The sequence below is a fragment of the Triticum aestivum genome, chromosome 3B, assembly GCF_018294505.1.
Source record: "Triticum aestivum cultivar Chinese Spring chromosome 3B, IWGSC CS RefSeq v2.1, whole genome shotgun sequence".
Taxonomy (NCBI): Eukaryota; Viridiplantae; Streptophyta; class Magnoliopsida; order Poales; family Poaceae; genus Triticum; species Triticum aestivum.
The window spans coordinates 830,693,361-830,701,574 of NC_057801.1; the positions used below are offsets into that span (position 1 = coordinate 830,693,361).

The 8,214-nt window shown below is 43.2% G+C and overlaps 1 protein-coding gene across 2 annotated transcripts in view; it reads right to left on the reverse strand.

Moving 5' to 3' along the window:
• LOC123072753 (ankyrin repeat-containing protein ITN1) overlaps positions 1 to 402 on the reverse strand; it is a 5,155-nt gene extending 4,753 nt beyond the window's left edge. The window contains exon 1 of one of the 2 annotated variants that reach the window (XM_044496387.1): positions 183 to 402. The gene's annotated coding sequence lies outside the window, so the exon portion shown is untranslated. The remainder of the gene's footprint in view (positions 1 to 182) is intronic. The other variant, XM_044496386.1, reaches the window with a different exon arrangement.
• Between the last annotated feature and the right edge of the window lie 7,812 nt (positions 403 to 8,214).

Below are 8,214 nucleotides of genomic sequence, written 5' to 3' on the forward strand. Positions count from 1 at the left end.
ACGAAGCGAGCATGGGGGGCTTGGTTGAGCGGCGCAAAATTTCCAACTAATTGGGGAGGCTTCAGTTCCCTTCAATTAAACGGATCATACACACAAGTTACGCCGAATTAATCCAGAAAAAATAATCAGCAAACAAATCAAGCAGAAAAAAAAACGAAAAGAACGGATCTTGCTTGTCTCACCTCTTCCCGACCCTCCTCCGGCCAAGGAAGTGTTCGCCGCAGCTTCCTGACGCGTGCCTCGTCGGAGAAATTCGCGCCGCCTAGAGTCGCAGCTGGGCGTTGGTCATCTTGATGGTGGAATCTTCAACCCATCAGTAAACCTAGGCCTGACCCAGAAACCTTTTTCCCCTAACATACGCAGGGCAGTTTAGACTTTTCCGGTACAATGCCGCTTTTCTCCGTTCCGTTGGATTTGGCTCAGGCCGGTCACAATGGGTAAGAACATAACCTAGTAACTTACACATTTTTCTAGACTATGTTACTATCTTCATAGTGGGTAGGAATATTTATGTAGTGTCATGCAACGATGTATTTATTAGGTTATAGACTCATTGTTTCTTGAAGTGTGTGATGTTCCGGTAACTTAGCTAGTTACCACAAGCATCTCTCTCTTCATTAAATATGTACCACATAAGCAAAGTTGTATTGAAGTGTGTGATGTTACTCCTAAGTTCCTCCCCACTGTGACCAGCCTCAGGCCTACTTTGGGGTGTACGAATTTTACAGGAATCCGTAGGATAGGATTTGTATAGAAAACATTCCTTTAGAGCAATTCTAACGGGGCGACCCGCCCTTCTGTTTGGGTCCACGCTGACAAAAAGTTGGTCCAACGCGCCAACCAAAACGAACGAGCGTCCGTTTTTTGTCCGCCTGCCGACTCATTCCGGGCCCATTTTTTAGCCTGATTTGTGTCGGCGCAGACATGAAGCGGACGCGCGCCTACTCCCCTCGCTGGTCCGTCGGTCGGCGGCAAAGCGGCCACTTTTTCTCGCGGCCACAGCCAACACAAACTCGTCATCATATCCTTGGATGATGTGGCCGGAGTCGCCTTGCGCGTCTTGCACGCAGCCGATTCCTGGCTTCCACGTCTACCCGCAAGGCAGCCGCTTCTCCGGGGAATGCTCGTCGAAGATGAGCATTGTGGCCCTTTCCACGCCCGCGCCGGCGACCATCGACCTCAACGCCACGCCAGTGGCAGGCAGATCATCGTCCAAAGGCACGAGGAAACGCCCGCACGAGATGCCAGCCGACATGCTCACCGGCGCCCGCAATCTGTTCGACGGAATGCCGGCGGCCGTCGACGATGACACGGCCTACCGTTTCCTCGAGAACATGATCTTTGAAGGCGGTGTGCTGACGGGTGGTGGTTACTCCGTGGCTGCCTACAATCCCGATGAGACCCAAAGCCAGGACGGCCGAGTGCCATTCACGCAAGCCACCAATGATCCACATGGCATGCATGATGCCTTCATGCAAGATCAGGTCGGCCTAGACAGCTTCTCGCTCGACCATGAGTTCCCGGAGGACTACGGCCTCGAGGAGGAGGATGATGACTTGGACATCGACGGGGAGCCTTTGTTCGAGGAGGAGCTCGCCAACCAAACTGCTGCGGGGGCGAAGCCAAAGCGCAAGAGCAAGCGGACGAAGGCATACACGCCGGCCGAGGACAAGCTCCTTTGTGAGTGCTGGAGGGACATTGGGCAAGACCCGAAGGTCGGCCCCGAACAAAAGTATTCAACCTTATGGAGTCGTGTCCATCAAGAGTTCCATGAGCGCAAGAAGTTTCCTCCGTACCAAATGCAAAGCTAGCATGAATGGTGTCACTTTCGAAGTGTTGGAGGGTGATTCAACAAGAGTGCAACAAGTTTTGTGCCACCTATGAGAGCATCAAGGCATGCCCCGTGAGCGGCCTCGGCATGCAAGACATGGTATGCATGCCCTCTCATTCCCTTTTGGTGCCACGCATTTTCCCATTGATTGCATGTCCATTTGCCCACATATGCTTGCTTGGTTTGAATTGTAGGTGTTCCAAGCTTTGGAGGCGACGAAGCAAGCCAAGATGCTTGAGTTGGAGGAGGCGAAGCAAGCCAATATGCTCGAGATCGAGGCCGCCAATGCCAAAACCAAGGCGAAAGAAGTGGCCCTCGCAAGCATGAAGACGAGTGTGAAGATCATGAAGGTTGGTCTGAACACCATGTCGCCGAGGAAGAGGCTATGGTTCGAGAAGATGCAGGCCGAAATGCTCAAGTTTGACCAGCTGTGATCTGCGGCGGAGACAGTCGTTTTTTGTATGCCGGCAAGTGTGTTGGTGATACGTCTCCGTCGTATCTATAATTTTTGATTGTTCCATGCCAATATTCTACAACCTTTACATACTTTTGGCAACTTTTTATACTATTTTTGGGACTAACATATTGATCCAGTGCCCAGTGTCAGTTCCTATTTGTTGCATGTTTTTTGTTTCGTAGAAAATCCATATCAAACGGAGTCCAAACGGGATAAAAACTGACGGAGATTTTTTTTTGGAATATTTATGATTTTTGGAAAGAAGAATCAACGCGAGACGATGCCCGAGCGGCCACGAGGCAGGGGGGTGCGCCCCAGGGGGTCAGGCGCACCATGGGCCCTCGTGGCCACCCCGTAAGGCGGTTGGTGCCCTTCTTCTGCCGCAAAAAAGCTAATATCCGGATAGAGACCGTGTCCAAAATTCAGCCCAATCGGAGTTACGGATCTCCGGGAATATAAGAAACGGTGAAAGGCCAGAATCTGGAACGCAGAAACAGAGAGAGACAGAGAGACAGATCCAATCTCGGAGGGGCAAGCCCCTCCCACGCCATGGAGACCAAGGACCAGAGGGAGAACCCTTCTCCCACCTAGGGAGAAGGCCAAGGAAGAAGGATAAGGAGGGGGGCTCTCTCCCCCTCACTTCCGGTGGCGCCGGAACACCGCCGGGGCCATCATCGTCACCGCAATCTTCACCAACACCGCCGTCATCTTCACCAACATCTTCATCACCTTCCCCCATCTATCTACAACGGTCCATTCTCCCGCAACCCGCTGTACCCTCTACTTGAACATGGTGCTTTATGCTTCATATTATTATCCAATGATGTGTTGCCATCCTATGATGTCTGAGTAGATTTTCGTTGTCCTATCGGTAATTGGTGAATTGGTATGATTGGTTCAATTTGCTTGTGGTTATGTTGCTTTCCTTTGGTGCCCATCATATGAGCGCGCGCGTGGATCACACCATAGGGTTAGTTGTATGTTGATAGGACTATGTATTGGAGGGCAAGAGTGACAGAAGCTTCAACCTAGCATAGAAATTGATGCATATGGGGTTGAAGGGGGACCAATATATCTTAATGCTATGGTTGGGTTTTACCTTAATGAACGTTAGTAGTTGCGGATGCTTGCTAATAGTTCCAATCATAAGTGCATAGAATACCAAGTAAGGGATGACATGCTAGCAGTGGCCTCTCCCACATAAAACTTGCTATCGGTCTAGTAAGGTAGTCAATTGCTTAGGGACAATTTCACAACTCCTACCACCGCTTTTCCACACTCGCTATACTAAATTTATTGCTTCTTTACCTAAACAGCCCCTAGTTTTTATTTACGTGCTCTTTACATTCTTGCAAACCTATCCAACAACACCTACAAAGTACTTCTAGTTTCATACTTGTTTTAGGTAAAGCGAACGTCAAGCGTGCGTAGAGTTGTATCGGTGGTCGATAGAACTTGAGGGAATATTTGTTCTACCTTTAGCTCCTTGTTGGGTTTGATACTCTTACTTATCGAAAGAGGCTACAATTGAATCCCTGTACTTGTGGGTTATCAAGACCTTTTTCTAGCGCCGTTGCCGGGGAGTTATAGCGTGGGGTGAATATTCTCGTGTGTGCTTGTTTGATTTATCACTAAGTGATTTTTATTTGTTGTTCTAAGTTGTTCTCTATCTTTAGTTATGGATATGGAACACGAAATACCAAAAAAATTAGGTGTACTACTTTAATAATCCTGAGAAACCCTCGATGCTGGTTATGTGAAAAATATTATGCACTACTTTAATGATCTTACCGAGCTTTCTGTTGAGTTTTGTGTGGATGAAGTGTTCGAAGATTGAGGAGGTCTCGATATGAGGAGAAGGAGGAGAGGCAAGAGCTCAAGCTTGGGGATGCCCAAGGCACCCCAAGTAAATATTCAAGGAGACTCAAGCGTCTAAGCTTGGGGATGCCCCGGAAGACATCCCATCTTTCTTCAACAAGTATCGGTATGTTTTCTCATGGAGATGGGGAACCTCCTAAAACCCTCGATGCTGGTTATGTGAAAAATATTATGCACTACTTTAATAATCCTGAGAAAACCCCATTCAATTATGTAATGGGAGACACGTTGGATCAACGTGAATACTTTAGGGATTTTCGCTTGACTCAAAAAGGGAAACTATTATGGGATCAAATTTATATGTTGCGTTGGTATGCTCGGGAACTATGCTTGAGATATGATTATACTTGTTGCTCTAGGATGAAGGCTCCACACCTTCCCTTTTCATGCAAATTTAATGATGATAAAACCTTGGTTTCTTATGCTAATGGTATATATGATTACTATGATGTGGAACAAATAGAAGAATTCGTTGCTTTTATGGGTGCTTATGAAATTGAATCTTTGTTTAAAGAGTGTGAAAATCTTTATGATGCTGTTTACAGACCTGAAAATTTTGCTATACTTAAATATTTTTATGAGAATTATGAATACAATTCCGATATTGATGCATTTATTGAGAAAGTCTCCGCTGTCCAAGAAGAGACTAATATTTTGCAGGAAACTATGGAAGAAAAAATTAATGAAACTGTGAGCTCATTAGATGAAAAAGATGAGGAGGAGAGCGAAAAACAAAAGGAGGAAGAGCGGATTGATCACCCGTACCCACCTTCTAATGAGAGTAACTCTTCAACTCATACATTGTTTAATTTCCCTTCGTGCTTACCGAAGGATGATTGCTATGATAATCGCTATGATCCCTTTGATTCTTTTGAAATATCCCTTTTTGCTGATGCTTGCTATGCTTGTGGCCAAGATGCCAATATGAATTATGCTTATGGAGATGAACTTGCTATAGTTCCTTATGTTAAACATGAAATTGTTGCTATTGCACCCACGCATGATAGTCCTATTATCTTTTTGAATTCTCCCGACTACACTATATCGGAGAAGTTTGTGCTTATTAAGGATTATATTGATAGGTTGCGTTTTACTACCACACATGATGATTTTGATAGATATAATATGCATGTGCTTGCTGCTCCTACTTGCAATTATTATGAGAGAGGAACTACATCCCCGCCTCTCCATGTTTCCAATACGATAAAATTGCAAGAAATTGTTTATACTATGCATTGGCCTTTACTGTGTGTGCATGAATTGTTCTTTTATGACATGCCAATGCATAGGAAGAGAGTTAGACTTCGTCATTGCTTGATATATGTTGCTTTGTGCTCACTACTACTCCCTCCGTTCCAAATTACTTGTCTCAAAAGTGGATAAAAATTGATGTATCTACAACTAAAATACGTCTAGATACATCCACTTCTGTGACAAGTAATTCCGAACGGAGGGAGTAAATCACAAATAATTGTTAATTAAAATTGGCTTTGATATACCTTGGAATCCGGGTGGATCCATTACTTGAGCAATATATGCCTAGCTTAATGGCTTGAAAGAAAGCGCTGCCAGGGAGACAACCCGGAAGTTTTAGAGAGTCATTTATTTCTGTTGAGTGCTTTTATAAAGTTTAAAAACAAAAAAATAAAGAGGGGAACCCAAAACTTTTCAAAAAGGAAAGTGAAAGTGAGAGAGACAAGCATTATTGAAGTGGGAGAGCTCCTTGAACTTTGTTCATGCTCACGGAAACTTTGTGAATCTTAATTACAGAAACTTTTCAATTAAAGTAATTATCCCCTTGTACAATTCCATTGTATTATAAAAATAATGTGCCAAGATTTGCCTTTAGGATGTTTACATTGCTTGTTGTTTGTGCGGTGCAAGACAGAAACTTTGGCTGTAGTGCGCGATTTTTCATTTTTTACTGGAATGTAAAACGGTTCTGAAACTTTTTGCACTGTCTTTATATACAAATTTTTTATTTTTCCTAATTGCTTCAGAATTTTTGGAGTACCATAAGTATGGTGAATGTTCAGATTAATACAGACTATCCTGTTTAAGACAGATTCTATTTTTGATGCATTGTTTGCTTGTTTAGATGAAACAATCGATTTATATCAGTGGATTAAGCCATGGAAAAGTTATATTACATTAGCTACAATTCAAAAATAAAATATGAATTGGTTTTCAGCAATACTTAGAGTAGTGATTTGATTTATTATACTAACGGATCTTACTGAGCTTTCTGTTGAGTTTTGTGTGGATGAAGTGTTCGAAGATCGAGGAGGTCTCGATATGAGGAGAAGGAGGAGAGGCAAGAGCTCAAGCTTGGGGATGCCCAAGGCACCCCAAGTAAATATTCAAGGATACTCAAGCGTCTAAGCTTGGGGATGCCCCGGAAGACATCCCATCTTTCTTCAACAAGTATCGGTATGTTTTCGGATTCGTTTCGTTCATGCGATATGTGCAAATCTTGGAGCGTCTTTTGCATTTAGTTTTCACTTTTATTTTATGCACCATGCCGGTATGGGATAGTCCATGGTTGATTTATAGAATGCTCATTGCACTTCACTTATATCTTTTGAGTATGGCTTTATAGAATGCTTCATGTGCTTCACTTATATCATTTGAAGTTTGGATTGCCTGTTTCTCCTCACATAGAAAAACGCCATTTGTAGAATGCTCTTTTGCTTCACTTATATTTGTTAGAGCATGGGCATATCTTTTGTAGAAAGAATTAAACTCTCTTGCTTCACTTATATCTATTTAGAGAGATGACAGGAATTGGTCATTCACATGGTTAGTCATAAAATCCTACATAAAACTTGTAGATCATTGAATATGATATGTTTGATTCCTTGCAATAGTTTTGCGATATAAAGGTGGTGATATTAGAGTCATGCTAGTGACTAATTGTGGATTAGTAGAAATACCTGTGTTGAGGTTTGTGATTCTCGTAGCATGCACGTATGGTGAACCGTTATGTAACGAAGTTGGAGCATGAGATATTTTTTTGATTGCCATCCTTTGTGTGGAGGCCGGGGGCGCGCGATGGTTAACTCCTACCAACCTCCCCCCTTGGAGTATGCATGTGGTACTTTGTTTCGATGGCTAATAAATTTTTGCAATAAGTATGTGAGTTCTTTATGACTAATGTTGAGTCCATGGATTATACGCACTCTCACCCTTCCATCATTGCTAGCCTCTTCGGTACCGTGCATTGCCCTTTCTCACCTCGAGGGTTGGTGCAAACTTCGCCGGTGCATCCAAACCCCGTGATACGATACGCTCTATCACACATAAGCCTCCTTATATCTTCCTCAAAACAGCCACCATACCTACCTATTATGGCATTTCCATAGCCATTCTGAGATATATTACCATGCAACTTCCATCATCATCATATACATGACTTGAGCATTTATTGTCATATTGCTTTGCTACGCTAGATCGTAAGATAGCTAGTGTGACGCCCGGGTAATTAAGCTACAGTAATCCCCGGTGTTTGATGCCACGTCACCTCGGTTACTGTGGATAAACTCGCGTTAGTTCGGAACCTAGTTCGAATTTCAAATTCAAAATCGAGCAAACAATAAAAGTTTTCAAATATTAAAATTTAAATGTTCAGAGTGAACCAAATAATACATAGGTAATTATGGTGGAGCAACCAAACTTTGATAAAATGTTTAAAGGCCCTAAAACAATTAAAACAATAGTGAAGACAATTAAACAAATGCCTATTGAATTTATAAAATGCTAACACTATTTTATTATGCGTTAAGAATTAATCTCGTAGTAGTTTATTGGTTAATACAAATTAGGCACTAGTGGTAATTTTATAAAACTAAAATAAAAGAAAACAGAAAAGAAATAGAATAAAAACAAAAGAAGAAAAGGAAACAGAACCAAAAGAAAAAAAAAGGAAAAAGAGAAAGAACCCCCCCTCCCCCACTGGGCCACAGCCCAGCTGGCCTCTGGGCCAACCAGGCCGGCCCAGCCGGCGCCTACTAACCCCCTCCCCCAAACCCTAACCCATTCCCCACTTCAC